A 26,753-nucleotide genomic window follows, 5' to 3' on the forward strand; every position below is an offset into this window, starting at 1 on the left:
AATGTGGCCCACTGTATCTCCCTCCTGAAAACTAAATCTGAACAGAATACAGACAGCTACTGTCTGAGAACCGAGGCAGTAGACAGGTTAGGAAGGGAAACAGATGGTGAAGAACGGCTGATCCAAGAGTGGGCTCCTCTTTCCTTTTGTTGGTCACCCTATCTTTTGGTTTACACTTGAAAGCAGTCCAGTGGTGAATCTCTGTAGTTAGGAGCTCACTGCTCGAAGATAAAAATTCACCTTTTAGATGGAGAAAAAAGTAGCGAGTGGACTTCTTGAAGCGCAAGTATTGCTAGAAATGGCTCCTCCCTGTTTCCACTCGCCTGCTCCCCATTCTTGCTCTGTAGCAGCAGGTGCCGTGGGTTGGTGGGCACCAATGAGAAGACGTCTGTCTGTCTGACTCACGGACCCTGTGGCTTCCTGCTGCTTTGCCCTGAGGATGGATGCAGCCTCTGAGGGCTGGGACAGTAGAGGAGGATGAGCATCATCTTCCCTAGCCATGGAAATAGGAGAAGTAACCTCTGGGAATCAGAAAGGATGAGATGGGGTAGAGTGGAAATCACAGAGAGAAGGGGTTAGACACAGATATCCTAATCTGTGCATCCAACCCTGGTCTCTCAAGAGCTGCTCACACGTAACACTGAGCTGAAGCAGGGGAGTAACGGGCTTGGAGAACTGAACTCCAGTGTGGTCCGTGGCACATCCCAGGCCTGAGCGGGCTAGTGTGGGTCAAACCCCAAGAGGATAGAAAAGGTTCTGAAAACAACCAGACATAAAAACGGTAGGGTGCAAGTGAGGGTCAGTACTGCCATCTGTACCTTGTTGATCCCATGTGTGCAGTGTGGGTCAGGATTCTCACTCCGAACCTTATCGATTTAATGCATGCTGAGTGGGTCATGATCTATACTCTGAACCTCATCAATCAAATGCACGCTGAAAGAAAAACAAAATGAAACAGTTTCTAGAGGGTTTAAACAGGTCCTGAAACCAAAAATATTCTCAGCACTCATCACAATCACTCAGCACATGGAGAATCAGAGAACATCTTATTAATTCCATTGGGGAAATCACAACCAATGGAGTCTGTCTTAGGTTCTCTTGAGGAACAGAACTGATAGAACACACATTAAAAGAGGCTTTGCTAGGTTGGCTTACACAATACAGTCAGAATAGCTCAACAATGGCCTCATATCAGACAGGCTAACTACCTCGTAGTGGCTTAGTCTGCCAGGTTGGATGCCTAAGCAGTCCTAATCTGGTGCGGAAGGCCTGGAAGATTCCTGGAGAGATGCTGGTCCTCAGATCACAGCCGGAAGAAGGTGGGTTCATACATTACCAAAGGCATCAGTAGTGGCAGCAACAAAGTAGATGACCTTGCCAGTGAGGGTGAAGGCCATATGTATAAATGCAAAACCCCAGTGTCGGGAACACAGGAGATATATCCCAGCAGACCACCACGGACATTAAAAAGATAACAAGGGAATGCCATAGCAATACAATGTCAACACCATAGAGGAAGTGGATGAGCTCTTCCTGGAAATCATAGTTAAAACCATCCTGCAAAGGGGTCTTTGCCCAGATAGCTTCAGTGAGGAGTAGATCAAATATTTAAGGAAGATGTTTTCTCAACTTTACATATGCTCTACCCAGTCTCTGCGGTCAGTGTAACTGGAGTGCAAACCTGGAGAAGTCGAGAGGAAAGGAGGGGGAGGAAGGGAGGGCAAGGGAGAGAGAAAAATTTCCAATCTAGAAAATCCGTTATCAGTTTTATAAACCCCTACCATATGGCTCAGAAATGGGAAATGAATGTTTATGTTCACATAAAAATCTATAAAATGCTCACAGGAGCATCAATTATAATCACTTAGAAGAACCCCAGCCTGCACTTGGCAAATGGGTGAACACAGCGTGTCGATATAGAGAATGCAGCCTAGTAATACGGGGGAATGAACTTGTGGTACTTTAGGTGTGTGGATAAATCTCAAACAGACTACTCTATATGAGAGAAACGAAGCCCCAAACATACAAAACATTGCGATAGTCTTCTAGTTTCCCTGCTGTTGCTGGGATAAAACACTCTGGCTAAAAACAATGGGAAGCAGAGAGGATGTATTTGGCTTTCACTTACAAGTCGCAGACCACCACTGAGAAGTCAGGACAAGACCTAAAGCTCAAACCGTGGTCATCGGCTCCAACTCAGCCAGCTTTCTTTTTCAGTCTAGGCCTCTAGATGCCTAGGGATAGTGTCACAACAATCATCAGTGTCTCACAAACACGGCACAGGCCAATCTGATTTGGAAACCGCCTCAGCTGAGACTCCCTCAGATGCCTCTAGGCTGTGGCAAGGTCACAGCTGAAACTGAGACATCTGCTTACGTGGTGTTCAAGAAGGGCCAAAACCAGAGGATGCATGCTGGTTGTTAGAAGTTAGAAGGAAGGAAATAGGACCACAGGGAACAGCATGTTAAAAAGACCAAGTGGTAATTTGATTGATCCATGTATTAGAACAAACAAATAAAAACTCACGGAACTGTAAAACAAGTTAATTTTACTGTATTCAAATTTAAATAACACATTATAAATTTATTCTCGACAATCCCTTAAGACTTAGACCGCTTGGCTGTGACTTCTAGAGTAGACAGTAGAAGCTCTGAAATTGTGGAGACTCCCTCCTGCCGAAGAGTCTCTGAGCCTGTTTTGTGGCAGTGATTCGCTAAGCCTTCCCTCAGCCAAGCCCGTCTTGTTCCATTAGGGGACATCCAAGCATCCTTCTGATCTCTTTAGCCTTTATCTCCTAGTCCCACACCTGGAAACTCTGAAAAGCATTAAGAAAGGTGAAACATTCAAAGGCCAGAGGGAAAAGAAACGAACATAACATATTCTGGTGAGTTCCATATGTCAACCTCCAGGCCTTCTGCTGGGCATTAGCAGAGACCTGGGCAGTGTACACCCGCTGTTTGCCATTTCCAAAAACAGCAAATTTTCATTGGATTGAAGAGGTCACCGTTGAAAACCCATTTACTTAAGAAGAGAATCCGATCAGAAGGCGGGATTTTGATTTTTCCCTGTTAAAGCAGATCCATTTGCTGCTTCCTGCTCTTCTCAGTTCATCTATTTTTGCACGCTTAGTCTATTAGGGAGCAGTCTCCGTGTCACTGGCTGAGGACAATGTTGCTTTTTACACAGAGAGCAGGACTGCCCTGCATCTATGCTAAAGATCCTGTTTTGATTTATGGCCCCTTGTTTAAGAAAATGAAGTTGATGGATGACTGATTATGAAAAAAATGGTAAACGGAGAGAATCTCCCGGACTGTAGTTAGTGCAAGAGGACATTATATTTATTTTAAGGGACATCTTGGAAAGAGATGTCCAGCTGTCCTGTAGACGACAGTCTAATGGTCCACTTTGCACCCAGGGTAGTTTCTGCAAGCCTTAATATTGGCTTCTAGTATCAGGTGAAGGCATGCAAAGTCAGAGGATCTGAGAGTGTTTTCCCTCTTCAAGGCTGCTTTCTGGTAATGGAACAGTTTGCTATGGTGACAGGCACACTGTTGACACAGCGAGCTGAACTCCTTGACATTTCTCGTGAATTGAATCGCTACCACCAGAAGGAACACAGCTTTGGCAAGCATTGAGGAAACTAGGCTCCTGCTGTGGACTGGCTCTTCTGGGCAGAGCCAGTTTAGAGGAGAAATGAGGCTCAATGCTGGTGTGAGTGCCCACGTGTGCAAGCACAGCTGGGGTGTACTCTCCTGAGGCTTCGTTGCAGTTACTGGGGGCAGCATTGGCCTTACTTAGTTCTAAGTGGTCACATGAGCAGTACCTGTAATTGCTTCACAGAGGGCAGAACTGAAAGACTGGTATTGTGCTGGGAGGAACAGAGAGAATCCCCCTCCCCGAGTCTTACCTTGGCTAGCATAGTGCTTACTGGTCATTTTCTTCCCTCTGGAAGAGAGGGCTTTGCTTATGTACTGAAAAGTAACTCTTCCCGTCAGTCCTCATAACCACAAATCTAACAATAGGCAAAGTTCTCTTGCAAAGCAAAAGGAAGTGTGAAAAGCAGCAAGTACCATCAGCCTTTGGTAGAGAACCTCAAAGCCAAGAATCTGAGCTCCAAGAAGACACCTGTTAGGATTCATTACATGTTGAGTACAAATGTGGACCATTTCTATGATCTGGGTAGATAGTCAAGGCAAAAGAAAAGACTGACTAGTTCACACTATAAAGATGTAGCAAACAGAACATTGCACACTTTTTTTTGAGACAGGGTTTTCCTGTGTAACTCTGGCTGCCCTGGACACGTGTTGGGTGTGTTGCTATTGTAATCTGAAGTCGCCACAAACTCCTTGGTACGATAAAGCTACTCACTCCATGAGTTAGTTACTTTTCTGTTGGTAGTAAAACACCATGACCAAAAGCAACTTACAGAAGAAAGAGTTTATCTTGGCTTAAAGTTCCTGAGGAATAAGAGAGTCTGGGGCAGAAGGCAGTGAACGCACATCCATGGCAAGCATGAAGTAGAGAGAGCAAACCGGAAGTAGGGGGAGGCTGTATAACCTCGAAGCCCATCTCCAGTGACGTAACTCCTCCGGCAAGCATGCGACAGCCAGACCTCCACAACAGTGCCACTAAATGGGAGCCAAGAACTCAAGGGCCCAAGCCTTTGGGGAGCAGCTCTCATCCCAACCATTGTTCCTCTAGGTAGGAGTCACCATTTCGGTTGGCTAACTCTTCTAATTACTTAAACAGACCAGACATTTAAGTAAGACAATTTTCTCTCCACTCAATTTTTGAATCTGAATCTGCCTTTGGAAAAAGAGAAGAAAAGGTCTGTGTTATTATAAAAATGTATTAATTGGATGTTGATAATTCTGAGCCAAGGAAAATGTATTCTTCTTAAAATCACATTTTTACCTTGAATCCAACTTTTAAATAGAGAGGCTGAATTAGTTTAAGGCTATCTGAGAATGGCAAATTATTAAGCAATCAAACACTTAACAGACTAGAAGGGACCATTGTAGTCTATTGTGTCCAAGTTTTGCTTGCAAAGTTGGTAAAAAGTTTAACATGATTGTCCTTTTATATATCTCCATTCAACTGAGATTTTTATGATCTCTTAGGTTGAAAGGAGTAATAGCATAATTCTAATGAAGTAAAAATATGGTTGATTATTTATAAAATTTTAATCTTTTGTGAACGTACACTCTTTAAATTTGTAAGAAGTTATGAAGGGTTTTAAAACTTAACTTGCAAAAAGCTTTTTTTGAATTTGTGTTTTTTAATTGAGATAGGATCTTGCTATATAGACATAGTTAGTGTTGCAATCACTATGTAGTCCAGGTTGGCCTTGCACTCAAGGCAATCCTCCTGCCTCAGCCTTGCTCCTGCTGCCATTACAGGTGTGTGTGTGTGTGTGTGTGTGTGTGTGTGTGTGTGTGTGTGTGTGTGAGCACGCATGCTGTGGTACACATGTGGAAGTCAGAAGACAGCTTGCAGGTGTCCGTTATTTCCTTCCACCATGTTCTGGGGAGGAAACATGTCCATGGTTTCTGAGGTTCAAACTCTGGCCTCCAAGCTCGACAGCAGATGCCATTACTCACAGAGCCATCTGTGATACATTTCAAAAGAAACTGCGAGTGTCATCACATACTTTGTGTGATACACTTCAGCATGCATTATATAAGTTGCTTTATAAAATGCTTTAATATCAAAGAAGTCCCAAATCATGGAACCTGACATTATGTGCACATCTACAATACCAGAACTCAGACATTTAAGACAGGAAGACCTCAAGCTTGAGGCCAGCCTAGGCTACATACTGAGCTACTGCCAATCTAAGCTACATAGGGATCCTATCTCAAAAACAAATGAACAACAACAATGAATAAACTAAAGACTCAAATCTTACACAAATCTTACAAGGCTTAGATAGGCAAATAAAGCCCTTGAATCTGGATAAAAGCACTCATAGGTGCAGTTTATACACTTGCAGAAATCTCAGTGTTTCTTTTAAAGTTAAAGCCCAGAAAATAAAAACCATCTTAGATAAAGACCGCTCTGGTGACTGCCTTAGTCTTGTTCATGTTGCTGCCCTGATAAAAAGAACTTGGGGAAGAAAGGGTTTATTTGAACATACAGTTCCAGGCTGCAGCCTACCACTGTGGAGAATTCAAGGCGACAAGAGCTTAAGCGGCTCGGCACGTCACATCCACAATCAAGAGCAGAGAAAGAACGTGTGGATGCATGCCAATATTCAGCTCACCTTTTCCCTTCTGACCCAGTCCAGGGTCCAGCTCATGGAATGGTGCTACCATATTCGATATGGATCCTCCCACCTCAGTTATCTTAAGGAAAAAAAAAGCATGCTCACAGGCCGACTTAATCTAGACATTTCCTTACTGAGCCTCATTCCCAGGTGATTATAGATTGTGTCAAGGTGACAATTAAAATCAACCATCACAAATCTCCCCCTTTTCAAGTTGATACAACATTCTATCTCTTGTCCTTAAAGTCTCATAATCTAAAATGTCATTTGTATGAGTCAGTATTCCCTTGAGGAAGAGAACTGGTAAAATGAATATATATTTATATGTAATAGCAACATGTGATTATTCACGCATTTATAAATGTATGACTATATAAATATGTATGAGTATATATAAATTTATTAAAAATGCTTACATTAAAAGAGTAGCAACATCTGAATCATATTCAAGAGACTGAGAACCCAGTAGTTGACTCAGGTCCTGAAGCTGGGTGCGTCAGTAGTTCCAATAGATTGTCAAAAATCCAGAGGTTACTGGAGAACCACTGGTCTTTAGAGAACGTGGAAGCCTGGAAACACTGGTTCTGGTATCAGAGAAAGAGTCAGCTCAATCAGCAGCAAGGCAAACCAACTCCATGAAGACAGGAAAAGACCAAGCAAGTAAAAGGTGAATAATCTTCCTTCTACTGAGCCCTTTTATCTGGTCTGCTACCAAAAAATATCATCCACATTTGGGGTGGGTCTTCTGATAAACCAGCCTGCCTCCATCTTGGGCTTGAAAGCCATCTTACAGTAAAGTTTATGATTAAACCTCTGTTTCCCGAGGATTAGGCTATGCCCCACATATAATCCTAACTACAAATGGTTCTGTACTGCTTGTTCCAGGAAATGGCAACCAAGACTCCGTTTCAAGAAGTTATTATGACCACCTTGCTACTACCTTGTATGATCACCTTGTCATGACCACCTTACTATGGCCACCTTGCTACTACCTCATTGTGACCACCTTTTTATGACCACTTTGCTATGATCACCCAGCAACCATGTCTTTGACCAATGCTTATGTTCTGCTTCTGTTTGCCTGCCAAATCCCCGACTTGGAAACCTCTTACATCTGAGCTATAAAACCCTTATCTTCCCCATGAAGATACCTTAAACACTACCTTAGGGGAAGGCACCTGTGTACACAAATAAAAAAGCTTGCTCCAATTTGGCCATTTGGGTCAGTGGTCTTTCTCCTTGTGTTTTGGGATTAACATGTTCCATAAAACTTAAGGCAAACAGCACAATTTTTCAGTTGTTGCTTCTACTCAGGAGTTGAAATGAAAATCAGCTCTTCCTTGCAATGTTAAAAGTCTCATAGTCTTGTGTTCATAATGATAAGAAAAGGGCAGCTCCGCAGGCGCAAGAAATCCAATTAGGTCAAATCAAACCAAATCAAAATGCCCATCGTTTTATTAAGAATGATGCTCTCGGGTGGTCGAGTGTATGGCAGGGAGACAGGACCCCAGGGAGCCCACACAGACCCAAAAACCAAGTGTTTCTCCTCTGGGAACTCACTTAAATACCCTGTGGGAGTGGTCCTGACTCCCCCAAAGAGGGGTCAGGACCTGGCATGCTGGGATTTGGAGTCCAGAGCAAAGCAACTCCCAGGCTATGGGCTGGTGCTACGCTCCCAACTTAACACATAGCAGCTTTGTTTGTCATAGCCAGAGCCTGGAAACAACCTAAATGCCCCACAACCAAAGAACGGATAAGAAAAATGTGGTACATTTCCACAATGGAGTACTACACAGCAGAAAAAAATGACATCTTGAAATTTGTGGGCAAATGGATGAATGTAGAAAACATCATATTGAGTGAGGCAACCCAGAACCAGAAAGACAAATATCATATGTACTCACTCATAAGTGGCTTTTAGACATAAAGAAAAAAAAAGCCGCCTACAATTTACAATCCCAGAGAACCTAGACAACAGAGAGGACCCTAAAAGAGACAGACATGGATCTAATGTATGTGGAAAGTAGAAAAAGACAAAATCTCCTGAATAAATTGGGAGCATGGGGGCCCTGGGAGAGGGTTGGAGGGCAGGGGTGAGGAAGGGAGGGAATTGGAAAAAAATATATATAGTCTTTAGAACTTCTAACACTTTAAAAGTTCAAAAACTCTGTGAGCTTTTATAAAGAATTATAAACCTCCAACATGGATTCATGGTTAGAGCTTCAGAAGTTTTGACCTGTGTTCACTTGGACCTATTCATTCCTTTGGGCCTGTTATGAGACAGTATAACTGTAATGATTTCAGCCACAATAAGGCTGATACTTCCGAGTTCTAGGGGCCAAGCATGTGCAGACAAGCCCTCAGGCAGAAGTGCCTAATGGCCCCTGGAGATGTTAAAGCCCCCTCCCCCAACATGAACCACATGCCATGTGGATTGCATCATCCATGTATGACTCAGCTAAGCCCTTGTGCGCATGCCTGAACCCCTTCATCTGTGTATGACGTAGTCACGCCAACCCCCTGAGTGCATGTGCCAGGCAGCTTTTAAAAGCTGGACGTGCCATCTTCCTCTCTCTGCACACTGACTTCTCCAGGCCTGTACAAGTCCCGTCTAATAAACCCCTAAGTGGGTTTGTTGCATGTTCTGTGTTTTCTTCTCACTCCCTCCAGGTAATTTCAGTCTATTAGCAATCAGGCACTCCACCGTCCCGCACTTAGGGACTGAGTGGCAGCAGGACATGTCATCATCACCTGCCAAAATGAGGCACATTCCCACTCTCATCATGAATCGCACATTCTCCCTATGCACATGAGCTATAGCCCCCTTATAAAAAGCCAGTGCCTTCTCTTGCCGCGCACCCCCCCCCCCCCCCCCCCCCCCCCCCCCCCCCCCCCCGTCTGCGCTCTATGCGCTAGAACCCAGTTCGCGAGCTTCGGGCAAGGGGCTGGAGGTTGAGAATACACATGCAGAGACAGACAGACACACAGACCTTCCCACACTGGTCCCAAAAAGCCCTTCTTTAATAGCACCATGGAGGCTTAAATATCCTGCAGTCAATGGCCAACAGATGAAAATCCCATCCTCTGATCCTCTAAGCTAGGCACAGCTTCTAGTAACTTCAATTAGAAGGCTCTAGACAGGGAAGAGCAGCTGAAGGCCAGGACTTGATTGGTCCCAACATTCACTCCCATTCCTTTTCCCTTTCTGCATCTCTCCTTCCCCAATAACTCCTCCCCTCCCCCCAGTGAGATCTGTTGCATGGCATGACTTTGTGGCACCTATTGGCTCCAACCCACCAAGGTACCTTTCACCTCTCAAACCTTTACAATATCTTGGAAGTAGAGAAAGTTGTTCCCCTTGTGGTAGATGGGAAGCATATAGACAGAGAAGGGCTGGAAACCGCTAGGCTCTTCAAAGGCATATTGCTAATAACTTCCTCTTACTAGGCTCTGTCTAAAAGCTCTGCTACCTCTCAATAGGGCCATAAACTGGAGACAACACTGAAATTACCTGGTGTGAGAGAGGAGGAAACACAGAACACTCAACAAACCCACTTAGGAGTTTACTAGAGGGGGTACGTACAGGCCTGGGGAATCGGTGTGCAGAGAGAGAGGACGATGGCGCATCCAGCTTTTTAAAAGCTGCCTAGCACATGTGCACAGGTGGTTGGCGTGACCACGTCATAAACAGATGATGGGCTCCTGCATGCATGCAAGGGCTTAGCTGAGTCATACGTGGATGGTACCACGCATGAGCACACATGGGTCACGTGGGGCCCGTTAACATTCAGGCAATTGCCTGAGGGCTTGTCTGCACATGCATGGCTCTAGATCCTGGAAGTGCAGCCCTATTTGTAGCTGAATAATTACAAACACTTTCAACATACAGGCCATAGACTCCAGGGCTTAGAAGGTCATTTAAGAGTCAAGCTACAGCACCTGGTCTACCTTCCTTCCAAAAGAGTCCTGGTCTCCTCCCACATCTATGTTGTCTGTACCAATGGGGGACTAGAAGTTAGACAGAGTCCCTGATAAGCACACAGGTAGGGAGAAGGGTCATGACTAAGAAATCAAGATGGTAGCCGGACGGTAGTGGCGTACACCTTTAATCCCAGCACTCGGGAGGCAGAGGCAGGCGGATCTCTGAGTTCAAGGCCAGCCTGGTCTACAAGAGCTAGTTCCAGGACAGGCTCTAGAAACTACAGGGAAACCCTGTCTCGAAAAACCAAAAAAAAAAGAAAAAGAAAAAGAAATCAATATGGTGAACTTCCAAGATGGCTGGCTTCTTTACCCTTCTGACCTGAGATGAAAGCCTGACAGTTTAAAATGTGTTGCCATTTAGGGGTTATGGTTGTGTTTATTTTCTCTGCCAGTTAAAAGGATTTAAAAGTCAGGGGAAAAAATCTGAAGCTTGACGAGTTAGCAGTGGAGAAGTCAAGCAGACAGAATCAGCAGTTGAAGAAAGGTGTTTATTGGGGCAAAGAAACACAAACATGCAGCAGACACACAGAGAAAAAAGACCCTCAGCAAGGCAGAGGGGGAACTCGGGATGCCAAAAAGATCCAGCCTCCTTTCAAGGGCTTGGCTATGTTAAGTCTCTGAATGGTCTTCCTCCCCTAACTTAGGTCAGTTTGAAGAAAGACTGGATGTCTGAGTGGTCCACAACCATTGTGTAAACTCATCCTGGTCCTGGCCTTGAACTTGTTGAGCCAGTTCATCAGCAGGAACCTTACTGACAGGAGAAAAAGTCTACAGGCCTTTGGTTTAAACTGCCAGGGTTAAACTGTCTCAGGCCAGGAGAGTGAGGAAGGAGCCAGCCATCTTGGAAGATTCCCTAGTCACGGCCTATCAGAAGCTCTGTCTAACTCTTAGTCCCTCATCAGCTTTGCAATTTTTATCTCTATAAAACATAAAGGCAACAGAGCATTCTTCAGCCACAGTTTGAACTTCTCTGTTTCTAGGGTTAAAAGTCGATAGTTCAGACACTGAGAACAATTGTGAATACATAAAAGAAGGGGAACCACTGAAGGCGCATCACATTTCCAGGCTCCCCTTGCTTTGGAGAATCTCCATCCACCCTTGTCCCCTCCCTCCCCCCCTCCCCCCAGAGCTGCCCTCAGTCTGCTCAATTCCTCCTTTGTACTCCTGTGTTGTTTACACTCAGGAGGAGGTCTCCCTTATTCAAATTTCGCTTCTCTACAGTGCTTCCACAGGACGGGGCTGGCTTTCTAAGAAGGACCATATGAATAATAAAAGCTTACCTTGGGAATAGGGGCCTTTCATCCCCCAGCCCTTTGCCTGCCTCCAGTAGGGTTTTGTGCTTTTCTTCTTTCATGTTGGTGTAATTCTAAGACTGTCTTGAGTCTTCAATCAAACTCTCTTTACAAAGTTAGTAGATTGTAACCTTAGGAAAGCAGACCACATCGCAGATTGATGCCACCCTGTTAAGGTTCAACTGATACTCTGTTTTGTGGAACACTCGCATCTTATCTACGGGGGTGGCCTTCATCCATCATTTCCTGAAGGTTATTTTTGCAGAATTTCTTTCCAAAATGGTAGATTACTGTACAATCTAGGGCAGAAGGTAAGGCAGAAAACTTCATTCTTGATTTAAACAAAAACAAAAACAAAACCAACAGCAAAAGGAATGGCCGGCCTGGTCTCTCCAGAGCGTAGCAAGAGGCCAAGTCAGATCATGGAATTCTTTGATTTACTGAGTGAACTCGTAATTCTTTATTAAGTGACCTCCCGGGCTCGAGATTTCTGAGCCATGAGAAATGATAGGTCATCATTCCAAAACAAGAACACTAGCCTGGGCCAGAAAGAATTATATAGCCATTGGGACCAGAAGGTCAGAACCAGAAGCTTAACTTTTATGTTCCATAAAATGAGAAGTCCCTGCTAGAACTCTTGAGTTCAGCTCTCACAGAGATTAGAGATTTCACCCACACTGGGGTTGCGTTGGTTTCTTCTCAGCAACCCTGCATGGTAGGCAGGTCAACTATTACTCTCCTCCTTGGGCCAAGGAAGAATGAGGAGCCGTAGAGGCTAAGTGGCTTATATAAAATAAACAAAGCGAAGAGAGGCCTTGGCTCCTGAAGAGAGCCAAGATTTCTGAATGCAAACAAATGTTTCTGACTTCATTAAGACAATTAGACTTTCAGCAATTTGTTCTCTAAGTCTCAATATGTTTCTCTACCAGCCAAGTACTCAATTGTTCTTCAGAACACAGAGTTGTTGGACCACTGAGTTATGGTGGTCAAGCAGGAATGTCTTCACTATTGATTAATTTGTGTGTGGTGTGTGAAGCTGTTCTAACTAGAAGTTGAAGAGGAGGGGCAGGCATCTCACATACGATATAAAATGTGGTCATGGGCCAGGTCAGACATCTGAGGACAGAGCTATGACTTGCTGGCCCGGCATTGGAAATAGTTTATGAGTTGCATAGAGAACCGAGTTTTTTTTTTTTTCCCATTGGATTTAAAGGGAGTTCCAGTGAAAATGTTTTATTTTTTAGAAAAAAACGATTGAAAATGAAGTGAGAGATAGAGGACAGACCTAGCAGGCATCCAATGTCAAGGCAATTCTCAGTTCTAGCCACGTACAGTCATTTAACAGCTTGCCAAGGGCTCAGCAGCTGGTCACTAGTCCCAGAATAAGTCTTTTTATAGGCAAGCAACCTGTCTCTTTTTCATTTAAAATTCAGCCTAAAGCTAATGTAAGACTTTGACCTGTTTAATTTTGCTTAAATGTCCTTAACTTGATTCAATCTTAAAAAAAAAAAACCTTATATTCACTCTTTTTTCTTCTTTTTTGTGACAAAGTCTGTCAGTTCTTCCCCAGTACCTACCTTCTCCCTCCCCAGTGAAGAACTCCAGGCTGTTGGGGGAACACAGGATTGAAAAAGAAGAAGAAAAAACATAACCTGCAGCCTTCTTTTAGTTGGGTGTGGCCATCTGATGAAATTCTGGCCAAAGTGAAAGAATTTGATTTGTACAGTATTTACATCTTAGCAATCATGATAGCTCCCACCTTATCCACAGGATTGCTTTCTGTGGTTTCAGTTACTCTCTGAATATTACATATGGAAAATTCTGGGAGTAAAGAATAATAAGGCATAAACGTGTTCAGTTCTGAGTGTAGTGGTGAAATCCACACTCTTCCATTGCGCTCTGTCCTGGACGCGCTGTCTTCCCACTCCCATTTCCTGTTTACCTGTCAGTCACTGGACAGCTGCCCCAGCTGATTGTGTGCAACTCTTTTCTTTAATCATGGCCTCCTTTATGGCTCTACTACCAGTTGTTCTATGTTATTATTATTATTATATATTATTGTTATTTTCCTAATTGATCCAATACATTCTTGTTACAAGTATATGTAGATAGAAAAAAACCCAGCACATTATATAGAGAACTCAGTACTGCTCCCCTGAGTGTACACTTGCAACACGACAGAGAGCAGGCTATTCCTCTTCTTTCTTCTCTCCTGCCTGTTAACACACAGGCAGAAGGAAGAGCCACCCCTGCCAATAACATTCAGGTGTATGTGAAGACTGCTCTCCAAATGGTAGCAGCCCCCTGAACTCCTGATCATCATAGTTTCCTTTCTTCCTGATCCAGATGTTTCAGTCTACCCTGGACCACATCCAGGAGTTTGCTAGAGGGACTCAAAGGTGGGTGGGCACATGGCTGAGGCTTCTTACAGTCCTATAGAAGGAGCTCTATTATCAGGGAAAACGTCAGGCAGAGTCTGTGGGAGCTCATTTTGTGGGACTCTGGCTTCTCTGCCCATCGATGGCAACGGAGCACGGTGTGTGATGTTTGCAAGCAGGGAGCCCCTTTGGAAGCTGGTCACGCTGCACACCTTCTCCCTATCATCTTCCAAAGTTCCGTACTCCTACACAAAAAGCAGACAGATGATCCAGCCACAGGCTTAAGTGTCTAAGACTCTTGAGTCAATTAAGCATAACTCCACATATTCTTCTTGCCTTTGGGGGCAGAAAATGCTAGTTGTTCCCCAAAATTATTATTTAATTTTTTGTATATGTATTTTGCTTGTTCGGTGCCTTTGGAGCCCAGAAGAAGGCTTTGTATCTCCTGAGTTACAGACAGCTGTGAGCTGTCATGTGGGTGCTAGGAATTGAACTTAGGTCCTCCAGAAGAGCAACCAGGGCTTGCCACTGCAGAGCCATCTCTCTAGACACACCCCAACATTGTTGGTAAGACTTAGGACTTGATCTGAGCCCTGGCAAGTTACCCAGAATGGGACTTTCCTCCTGGCCCCTGGTTCCCATACACCCTGCGCAATCACCTCTGTTCAGCTCCATGTCCACCCACACTACTGTGTGCTCATGTACCAAAACATGGGCTCCCCAACTCACTCTAAAGTAAGTGATTGAATCCTCAAGATGTGTGGTCTCTTTAGAAACAAGAAGAAAATCTTGCAGTCATAACATACGGCACACCATTCTGTGACATTCCTTTGGCTTCATGGGATTTTAAGTGGTATCCTTGGAGAGTAAAAATTCACCATAGCACACAGGAAGGAGCCCAGCCTATCTCGCCCTCAAGTCCTCCCCTCACATCAACAACAGATGCTTATTATTCTTCAAGAAACTCACTAATTTGCAGGATGCCAAACAACCTTGCATTTTTCAGGCTTGTGTGGGCACCAGAGAAATGCTATTTACGGATGTTAATATCTACTCATCAACCGAGAAGACGTAGCCCAGTTCCCGGATTGCAGCTCCTAAAGGAGAGTAGATGTGGAATGTGAAAACTCTTGTCTTAAGAATTAAGTAGGGCTTCTCGGGATGACTTGGATCTAATTTAGAGGCTCATGCGCTGACTGGATTCCAGGGAAGCGTTACAATTACGTGTGTCATAATCACCAGCTTGCTGACGGCTATGCCACCTAATGGTAGGGGGAACACAAACAGGAAAAAAATTCACAAATGATTTTTGTATGTGCATTTTAAAATCTCCAATGATCAGGTCCCTTGATCTGAGAGCCAGGGGATCAGTGACAAGGTGTGGCTGTCATGTTCTGGCCAAGGGACCTATCACTAGCATTATGGCTAGGTGCCTCTGCAAAACGGGATAGCATCAACATATCTGGGGCTTCTATGAGCATAAAGCAAATTTTGTAAGTATCTGTAGGATGGTGGAGAAGACATGAAGAGGTCAGTTTGCTCTTCCACCAACTGCTAAGGGGAACCACATTCCAAAAGTGTAAGAAATCAACCACAGAAATGGAGAGGTTCATGTCAAGGTTCTGGTTTAGATTTTGGTTTGCCTTTTCCCAGATAGAGAAAAAATGTGGTACATATCCACGTCACAGCTAGCTTCACCCATCAGCTTTGCTTCCCAGGTGGCCCTGCATGCGCGTTTGTTCGTCCCCATAGGCATCCAACGTCTTCTCCCCTTTCAGGGCATTGACGTACAGATGTAATTATTTATGGTCTCCCTCTCGCCAATGGTTTGTTTTCTATTCTGTGCTTACTGAGTACCCAGCCTCAACCACAGTGGCTTTGCTCCTGGGCAGACCCTACCATGTGTCTCTGCTTCTCCTCCTGTCCCAGTGTCTTTCCAGCCGCTGGCTTCTCCCCTGATCCCTCTTATCCTCTGGGGGAGATGCAGAAGTTCTCAGAGCTCTGGATGAAGAGACAGTGTTTACAAACTTCCGATCCCAACTTAGGTGATTTTAGGGAACACACAGGTGTGTCCTTAAGTGACATATTACGTCACCAGGAGAATGCCCTTCTCTTTTCAATTCTTTTCCAGTCCTTTTGATTCTAGAACTTGTCAGAATGCTTCTAGTTAGCACTCTTTCGCTGCCGGCTCAATGACACTCTTAGAGCAGATTTCAAGGCCAGACATTTGACGATATGAATCTAATAATGAAGTTTTGTTGTTACAGGTTTTAATTTCTCAGTTTGTGTCAGATGATGCACCATGTTTTATGTCTAATAACAAATGAGCCTCCTCTAAAAGATGTTTCCCTTTCATAGTCAACAAGAATCACTAGAAACAGAATCCCTTGAATTGAAAAAGTGAAGGCCGAAGAGATAACGGTACAGACAATACATAAATACGCTGAAACTTGGGGGCGGGGCTAACGTGGCTAAACTTTCACCATTTGTTCAGACCTGGGAGGGGCACTGGTACTGCTCTAAGCAAACAGAGGCTGCTTCTTACTCCTTTTCCTCCGCTGGCACCGGTCCTCCCTGTCGTCACCAGGACAATCACCTCCCACTGACATCCCCTTGCGCTGCCACTACTGCTCCCTGTCAGCATCTTACTATTTTGTCACCGTGTCTGCTCCCCCTACACTAGGTCAGGTCTTCATCATTTCCGGCCTCTAGTGCTGCAACCACCTCCCACCAGCTTCCTTAATTTCTTCCTTCCAGTCCCCTCAGAGCACACATATAAAACATACTCTACTTTTATCGGCTTCTCACTGGGGACCTGACTGAGCTTTCCACTGAGATACATGGTCACATTGAAACTTTTCTGCCTGCCTTCCAAGATTTTCCCATTTCTCCTCCAGGTCTCCAGCTATTATCCCTTTGTTCATTATCTCTGTGAAAGATCTGAACATCAGTAACTGTCTTAGTCAGTGTTCCCTTGCTGTGAAGAGACACCAGGACCACAGCAATTCTTATTTAAATTAACTAGTCAATTAATTAGTTTCTCCCAAGCCCAATCGGTTTCCTCTCCCTTCCTTTTCTCCTTCCAGTCCCTCCCCCCAACATCTTGCCTCCCTGCATCTCCTTCCTCTCCCTTCCCTTCAGAAAAGTTCAGGCTTCCTGTGTTTATCAGCCTGCCATGGCATATTGAGTTACAACAAGACTATGCACTTCCTCTCCTACTAAGGCTGGATGAGTCAACCCAACAGGAGGAAAAGCAACAGAGTCAGAGATAGCCCCAGCTCCTCTTGCCAGGAGTCCCACACAAAGACCAAGTTACACAACTGTAACACACGTGCAGAGGGCCCAGGTCAGTCCCACACAAGCTCTCCGGCTGGCGGTTCTGGCTCCATGAGCTCCCATGAGCCCAGGTAAGATGACTCTGTGTTTTCCCATGGTGTCCTTGGCCTCTCTGGCTCCCATAAGCCTTCCTCCCTCTCTTCCACAGGATTTCCCAAGTCCACCTAATGTTTGACTGTGGGTCTTTGCATACATTCCTATCAGTTGCTGAGTGAAGCCGTTCTGATGACGACTGGGCTAGGCAATGGTCTGTGAGTGGAACGGAGCATCATTAGGAGCCATTTATTTCATTGACTTTGTTTTTTTCACCAGTCATGTTTGGTTCTATCATAGGTCTCTTGGCTGCCCGCTGTCCATTCTCTGGGTTCTGGCCCTCCAGCTTAGCAAATCTTATAAAGTAAATCATTTAGCTGGGGCTGACTTACAGTTCCAGAGATTTAGTCCATTGTCATCATGTAGGAATCATCACAGCACCCAGGCAGACATGCTGCTGGAGAGGTAGCGGAGAGTTCTACATCCACAGCTGCAGGAAGCAGGAAGAGAGAGACACTGGGCCTGGCTTGAGCATTTGAAACCCAAAGTCCACTTCCAGTGACACACTTTCTTGAACAAGGTCACACCTACTCCAACAAGATCACATCTTCTAATAGTGCCACTCCCTGGTGACCAAACATTGAAATCTATGACCCAATGGGGCCATTCTTATCCCAACTACCACAATAACTTTATAAAGAAAATATATCCATTTACCTAAGAGATCTGGGATTTCAAGGACCCAAATCCTTGAAGATCATCATCTTCTTGGTAGAGTCCTAAGGAGGCACAGAGCACAGCGTGACGAACACAAGGGAGCACATGTCCACTACTGTAGGCCTCTTCGGGTCTCTCCTCACCTCACTGTAAAGCCACTGGTATTGATGACGCTCCCACCTAATCCTATTCTCTTCCCAAATTCTCCTCCCCTCCGCAAACAGGTCTCTGTACAAGTCATCGCTTTCATTGTTATTGGGCAATCTTCGTAATGGAGAAATTTTAACACATCAAACCTTGACGGGCACATGCAAACCACATCCACACCGCAATACTCCCCCTTTCCATCTGATTTCCCTAGAATGCCCCTTTTAATCCCATTTAGGTCTCCGTAGTTTTATTATGAATATTTTATATGTTAGTCAGTATTTCTCTATAAGTTCAAGTTTTGATAATATGCAGTTATGGATGTCCCATGATTTATTTAACCAACCTTTAACCATTGAGATCATTTATCCATTTCTATTTTCTTATTATAATGAGCAACACTACATTGAAATTGCTAATGAAAACCCCACAGTCAAGCACGTGTATGAAATATACAATGAACAATGCTCTGACTAGAAACTCTATCAATAAGGGCGGTGCCACGTATCTCTTTCTTACTTCCATACCTTGCAAAAAACTAAAGAAATTTAGTTGTTGAAAAGTCAGGGATCAAGAGAAGAATAAGGAAGAAAGCATTTCAAAATGCCACTTTAAACAGGGACCCTCAATTGCTGTTAACTAGAAAATCCCTCACGTTGGGCATGGTAGTAAACAGTTTCCCGGTTCTCAGAGACGGAGATGGCACAGCATCCTGGACTACATAGTAAGATCCTGTCAGCAAAGGAGACGTTCCTCCAAGTCACCTAACCTTTTTTTCTTTTCTGAACCGAGAGTAAGAAGAATTTGAACAGTAGCAAGATGCCATGTGTTTGCCCTTTCGTAATCCAAGAGAGACAGTTGTCGCAAAAACCTCACGAATGCTGAAATTATTATTGGAAGGTGTTCAGCTTCCTGCTCCACTCCAGTAGCCCCCAGACTGCAGGTCAGTGGTTTGACAAAGAGATGGTCTCTGGCCCTAAGTATCTGCATGTCCAACAGAGGTTAGATACATGACCCAGGGCTGCTTTGGAGAAGTAACTTATTTTTGTTTTGTGGGAAGCAAGGACACAGGGGTGAGAAGACATTGCCCTAAATATGATATGATTCAGCTGTCCAAACATGGCCTATTCACTTCATTCTCTCACTATCTCCACATCCAGATGTTTGCCATCACACAATCTCAGATGATCTTGCCCTCTATAGAGTGTAACTTGTACTAATCATGTTTGCCAAAGACTTGCATTTGTTTTTAATTAGAAGACATCTATTTTGATTCAGCCAGACCCCCTGAGCTTCAGTGCTGGACACAGTCCCCATTATTAAAGAACTTTAAGTCACAATTGCTCTTTGTCTTGTTGTTATGATCACTGAGGTTTTCATTCCAACTCAGTGCAAATTAAAGAAATTTTGAGACTACACTAATTATTTGAATTACCAAATTTTGTTACAAGTATCTGTAAGAATTCAAATAACTCAATTGCATCTATATATTCTCCAACCACTGAATTCTTATGATGGTGATGGGTCCTTAATATTTATTTATCTTTGTGCTTAGAAGTCTCTAACAATTACATTTCATGGTTAGATCTGCTTTCAAATTCTGACCAGATGTGTGGTCTTGCCTGGGTCACCAATAATGTGTCTGAATTTAATTTCCTCATTTGAAAATTAGAGGATTATAAGATGTTATTGTGATGATGAGATATCATAGACTATAATACTCAGTAGAGTATTTGCTAGCAGATATGCAAATAAACAGGTTCTTTCTATTTTCTTTAAAAAGTCTTTGGTAGAGTCTGACCTTGAAAACCCAAGTCTGGTGTTACCTCCAGGAGACCGAGGCGGATTTCATCATTCGTTTCCTGTAGATTTTTAGTTTTTTTTTTCTTTTCCCGCGAGACTAAGCAAAAGCCTAGATAAGCTGAGAGGAAGCAAGGACTGTTCTATAAGCGCCCTGCCTTATGAAGCACATGGCTGACCCATCCTTTGATCCAGAACTCCACCAACCCAAAGCAATCTGTATTTCTCAAGTGCATCAGCGGGAGGCAGCAGAATTCAATGCTTAAGGAAAACATACTCACTATTAAAAGCAAATACCCCGATTATCTGATTTATTATTTTTATTTTCACAGGCCTTGTCTGGAGTTCCCTTTCCAAACTGTAACCCATTCTTGAAGAGAGGACAAAATTAAGTGTCTTCATCTACACAGTTGAAGCCAAGTCAAAGAATGATGGAGAACTCCAAAAAAGATGTCCCGGCAGCCTCGGGGGGTGGGGGGAGGTCAGCAGGCAGACCGTTCTCCTCTGTCTGTCCTCTGGTTTAACTCAGTACCTACCCGTGCCCAGCCATGTTTCCTTTCCTCCTTACCAATCCCTATCAAACCCTCTGCTCCTCTCCGGGTTGCAGCCTCACAGGTACCGTAAACACCTTACACCCATTCTTTGCATCAGCTTCTGATGTTGTGGTACAGACAGGCAAGTTTAGGACGACATTAGGAGGAGGCAGCAGCTACCTGGGCGCAGATGTGAGGGTGCAAAGGTAGGACTGTTTTCCAATTCAGGTGTGCTCCAGAGCTCCGTGTGACCCCCACCCCCACAGCAGAACCACTTTCCCCACTTGCTTTCCTGGACCTTATCTAGCCAGACAGAAGCCACACCTGACCTCTGTATGGTTCCCGATAGTTTCTCTTTGCTCTGGTGTCATGGTCTATGTGTCAGAGCCCCATTCACAGAGCTCGTCCCATGAACACGGTGACTTAAAAAGACCCAATTTACACTCACTGCTCATGCACATGGGTCAGCTACATGTCTGATAGGCTCTGTGGTGAACTCTGTGGACTTCTCCAGAATTCCTTGGGGGACGTCTTGGTTCTAGTATTAGGCCTCTAAGGAAGCAATTAAATTGAAATGAGGCTGTACGGGCACAACTCTGATCCAATTATTAGAAAATCCACAGAGAGCCCAAGCTTTATGGCCATTTGCAATACACTGGGAGAACCTCTATCAGGTACACCAGTCCATGCCTAGATCTCGGACTTCTAGATTTCAGAACTCTGAGAAAATTAAGTTCTGTTGCTTAAACCATTTGGTCTGCTTGGCATTTTATTATAACAGCCTTGGCGTACTGATGCTAGTGAGGTTTGATTCCATCCGCTAGGAAGTCACGATAGCTTTTATTAACTCTATTGCCGCTTAAGAGATGAGGAGTGAGGAAGAATAAATCTTTAATCCTGAATATTCAAAACAGATGCGGATGGGCTGGAGAGATGGCTCAGCACCTGAGAACACGTGTTGCTTCCGCACAGAACCCGGATTCAGTCCCAGCACCTGCACGGTGGTCACATCCCTCAGTTACTCCAGCTCCAGGGATCTGATGCCTTCTTCTGACCTCTGACCTCAGACGTGCACACGGTATGTATGCATACATGCAAACACTCATACACATAACGTAAGAATAAATACGTCTTTAAAAACTCCTTTGAAAGAGATGAGGAAGCGCAGACATGGAGAGGTCATGGAGAGGTCATGGAGAGGTCATGTGATCCGCCCCCCACTATTACACGATGAAGGTAGGACTCTGACCCTGAGTTCTCGGGGACCATGTGGCTTCAGTCATATCTATAACTGTGGGACAAATAATACAATTTTAAGTTATCAGGAGTATAAATTAATTTCAAGGGCTAAAAATTGTGCAAATAGTTTGGAAGACCACTTGTTTCGAGTTTAAAAAGTACTACGTTTGATTTAAGACAATAATGAAAATGTCTGAAGCAATAATGGCTTAAAACTTTGACATATGGACTTTTTGTTGAACTGAAAACACTTTTTACTGGTATAATTGTGTCACTGCTACTTTTTCAATGTAATTAGATGTCGTTTGTTTTGTTTTGCTCCGCTCCCCCCCTCCCTTGCAGATTTCCCAGCATCCTTACTAAGCTTTAAATCACTTGGCTATGGAGTCATGGCTCAAAAGGTATGAACCCTCATGCCAGAAAATGACATGTCTAGCCAGGGCATGTCCTAGCACATTCATAGAGTCAATGTAGTGTTTAGATCGTACCATGGGCCAAGCAATGTGAGAACGGCTGTAACGGGACCTGGACATGGGAAGGATGGTAGAATGTGTGCCAGAGAGTCTGTGCGTGGCAGTAGACGTAGCGGCAGACGGTAGAGAGCACATGGAGAGGAAAGTCTATGTGTGAAGTGTGAGAGAGGTGAAGTGACTAAGTGTGTGCACGTGTGTGCATGTGCGTTCGCGTGTGCATGTGTGCATGTGTGCATGTGTGCACATGTGCGTGCCTGTGTGTGCGTGTATGTGTGTGTGCATGTGCGTGTGTGTGCACATGCGCATGCATGTTGTGTGTGTGTGTGTGCGTGTGTCAGTGGAAGCAGCAAGCCTTGTGTGTGAGTAAAAGGCAACATTCAAGCATGGGATGCAGAAGCGATGCATTATCAGCAGACTGAGCAATGCGTGGCTTATCTGATGTTATTTTTAGCATTTTCCCTTGGTAGAAACCACCGCAGTAGGGGGTGGGGCTAAACTTGAAACTGTACACGCTGACAGGAAAAGATGACTTCTGTGCTGTGTCTTTAGACCTGGCCGAGGCTTGCTAAAGACGAGCCGCACTGCCCATCTTCTGAGCCCCAGTCGTCACGAGTGGGGGGAGTGCTCTGGGCTCGAAGTCCAGCACAGCCTGGAGAGGTCTGGGAACCCAGGTGACAGCCCTTGGGTGACACTCACTCAGGTTCAGCCTTCCAGGTGTTTGTAGTTCATTTAACAGTGCATTTTTACATTTCCTCATGGCTCTCCTGCGTCACTAAGTGTGTGATAGCATCACGTGCAAACTTTAGAAGCTGTTGGTTTTATCCTTTAGCCAGTGTGGGGTTAGCCAGCTCTATAAGCTCTTCCACCATTCACCCTTCCATACCTTCAACTCTTGATGGAGGAGAGTTATCTGTCTATGTTTCTTTCATTGGTTAATTAATAAAGAAAACTGCCTGGCCCATTCTTGTTATCTCCCTAGATGGTTGCCCTTAAAACTTTAAATAGAATATTTGCATCTCTATGTCTTGAATTATCAAACACGAAGATTGCCTTTCAACTCCCCTTTTTACTTTTTTATACTTATTTATTTATTTTTGGTTTTTCAAGACTGGCTGTCCTGGAACTCACTTTGGAAACCAGGCTGGTCTGGAATTCAAGGAGATCCACCGGCCTCTGCCTCTTGAGTGCTGAGACTAAAGGTGTGTGCTACCACAGCCTGGGTCAACTTTCCTTTTTATATTCCCTTTTTATATATTCCCTTTTTACCATCATGTCTGGAATTGTCTAGATGAAAATACCCATCTTCTTACCCCTTACTGCAGTTTTCAGTTCTCCTTTTATACCCAACTTCTGTTATTTGTAATTTTCTATTAACCTTAACCATGGCTAAAACATAAAGCATAATTAAGTCTGTAGGACAGTTTCAACTATGCTAACTTAGAAACCAGTGTTCTTTTCTTGTCTGTGACTACATAAAGGCGCTTGTTGCAAGATCAAATACCACACTTTGACTACATATTTCTATGCCACTTAGGCTTAATTTACCTCTTCTTGTCCAATTATGTTGCTTTTTGCATTTTTAAACATTACACATGATATCACATCTCTGGAAACACCCATACCTCTTATGCTTTTCAATTACCAGTATTCCTCATCTTTCTGATTTTTCCTTTGCACTTTCTTTTGCCTGTTCAAGCTAAGTTATCTTCTGACAGAGTGTGGAGAAGATTAATCGGAAGAATCCTTGCATACCTCACAATAATTTTGTTGCACATCTGCACTTCCCTGAGGTTTTGGTGTGGTCGAGAATTCTAGGTTGTTAAATTTCTTTTTTCGGTCTTTAGCAGGATTTCTCATTGGTCTTCCGGACTTAGCTATAATGTATGGGAAGCACTTTGCCTAATTTCGTTTCTTTGTAAGTGAACTATTTTGTCTTTATGAGAGTGTTTTTCCTCTTTATCCCAAATGCTCTGGGATTTCATAATGGTATGTGTGGTTATCATCATGTCCGGAATTGTCTAAACTCAAAGGTTCTTGACATACTTACTATGAGAGGTGTAGTGTTAATGGGTTCTTTCCTCTGGGGTGATAGAACAAAGAGCTTAGACCAAATGGAAATGTTCACATCATGTGGCTTGGTAAATCATTTGAAAACATTACTCAATAATGACAAAATCTAGGGGAAAGCAGCAGGTTGAGTAGCAGTCTTAAGGTATTGGTCCTGAGTATATTCTACGTCCTCGTTATCTTCTTCCTTCCTTCCCTGCCTCCCTCTCTCCTTCCTCCCATTCCCCATCAACCCTCTCCAAAGGGACTGTATAGATGAAAGATTTCCTGACTCACAGTTGGAGGGTATAGCGTATTGTGGCATCATGGCATAGATGGCGTGATGGCAGGATCGTGAGCAGCGGGCCACACTGCGTTTGTATTGGGAAGCAGAGAGTGATGGATGCTGACTCTCAGCTCGATTTCTCCTTTGTGTGCTGCTTGCTAACTTGGTTGCCTCTTTAAGGTGGATCTTGAAACCCCAAACAGAAAAGGCCAGAGGCTTGTCTCTCCCAGCACTCTATATCCTATCAAGTTGACAATCCATATGAACCACTGTGTCCCCCACGTCGAGAAAGGGGTATCTGCAAATGTGCCTTGCAGTCTGCATCTGTGCATGGCTTGTTCTCCCTGTAACCGTATCTTCAGCTTCCCATGTTTCACTCATGCCCTCTCTTTGACCCTTCCTGTGCTTCGTGATTCATACGTGCTTCGTCTTTACACCGTTTCTAGAGTTTTAGCAGGAAGCATTTTGTCTATTCTCTAAGTTCCACTGTTTCCTCAGGAGTTAGCTTATCTGAATCTTCTCTGACTTCTGTTTGCTTTTAAAGTTATGGAGATGCTTGGTTGCTTCTTCATGGTCCTTCATATGTCAGCCGATGGGAGATCGAGAAGCTGTTGTTGGGAGTTGAGCTGCTCAACTACAGATCTTACTTTAGGTGAACGGAATGGTGCTGTTCCTGATGCTGGCAGCCCTCCAGATGTCATAACACAGGGGGTTTATTAGAGCCACTGAAATCATCTGCTGCTTCATCCTGGGCAGCTTGTCTGGTCCTTGGGAGAAACATGTTCATTCTATTTCCAAGGGCAAGGGGACTGGATGCTTGCCTGTTTGCTTTGAGCACTGAATTGGGGGTCACCAGAGAGCATTTTTCTTTTGGACCTGCAAGTAAATAATTCTTTCTACTTCACTTCCCAGTCCAGTCCGCTGCAGGAGTTTCCATAGTCGCAATGTCTGCAGGACTCCTCTAGGCTGAAGCCAGAAGATACCCTTTTCCATGTGAGGCCGGTCTGGTGTGGGTTTTGCACTGCCCACCATACCCCAGTCAGTCGTCTTCCATTTGCTTCCTGCCTCCCAGACACTTGCTAATATTTCCATACTCTCCTTGTGTCCAGGCTATTACTCTGAGCACCATATTGATGATATTCTAGAAGGAAGAGAGGATAAATATCATATTCCACTTGTCACCTTGAACACAGCACAATTTATTTTCATTACATATCACAGAGCACTGACTAAGGTAAGCTAAACTGTAGCGGAGTGACCCGAAGATATACCAGCTATCCTAGTGTATTTCACATCGGTGTAATGATTCAAGATTTCTGGAGGTGGTTCTCGTCAGTGATTCCAGGATCCAGGGCCTTCTGGGATCTGCTCATAGGCAGTGGAAGAGGAGAGAGCATGGAGAAGACATGTTGGCCTCTCGAGAGCTTTTACTCAGCAGCACATATACCTGTTTTCCTAGCATGCTGGGGCCGAGAGCAAGGCCTGTTCCCATGGGAGATTGAAGGAGGCTGGAACCCAGTCCAGGCAGCCACTTCCCTGCTAAGCCTCCATGTGACAGCGTGAAGGGTAAGTCTGGCTTGACATCCAGTCTCCTTCACATCACGTCTGGCCCCGGAGCACAGGTACTAGGCAATCTCAGACCTGGGCAGATTGGACTTTGCTCAGTGACAATCATCAGTTTTCATGGCAGCAGTGTGGATGACATCTTCCTACCTGCATGTTCCCAGTAGCTGCGCCGTGCATCTTACTGAGTTGTTTGGAAGGGAAATTCAAGGAAAATGATTCTCATTTACTAAAAGTCTATGTGTCAGGCATTGTGCTGAGTGATTTCCATATAACTCAGACAACGCCTGTTCTCTCGGAGTCACAACAAACGCTGTTTCTGTTCAGGAGATCTGGGCTCTCTGTGGGACAGGTACAGTGATCCAGGGTGTTTTTACAAAAGGAATTTGGCATGATGTTGTTGTTCACCTACTAAGCGCTAGACATGCTGTCAGGACTTAGGAACGTAGGCATGAGAAAGACTCCATGCCCGTTTCCAGAAGCTTGGCTTTCCTAAGATGCAAATGAGCCATCACAGCACAGTGTGATGAGTCTTGTGCTGGAGGCAGAGGGAGGGAGTATTTTCTCTGCTGAGAGGGGCAAGGGTGGGAAGACAGGTTGAGCGTCTGAATGGGGCCTTAACTCTCATACCCTCTCCAGCACCATGTCTGCCTGCACTCGGCTA

This window comes from Arvicola amphibius, chromosome 1, assembly GCF_903992535.2.
Source record: "Arvicola amphibius chromosome 1, mArvAmp1.2, whole genome shotgun sequence".
NCBI classification, from domain to species: Eukaryota; Metazoa; Chordata; class Mammalia; order Rodentia; family Cricetidae; genus Arvicola; species Arvicola amphibius.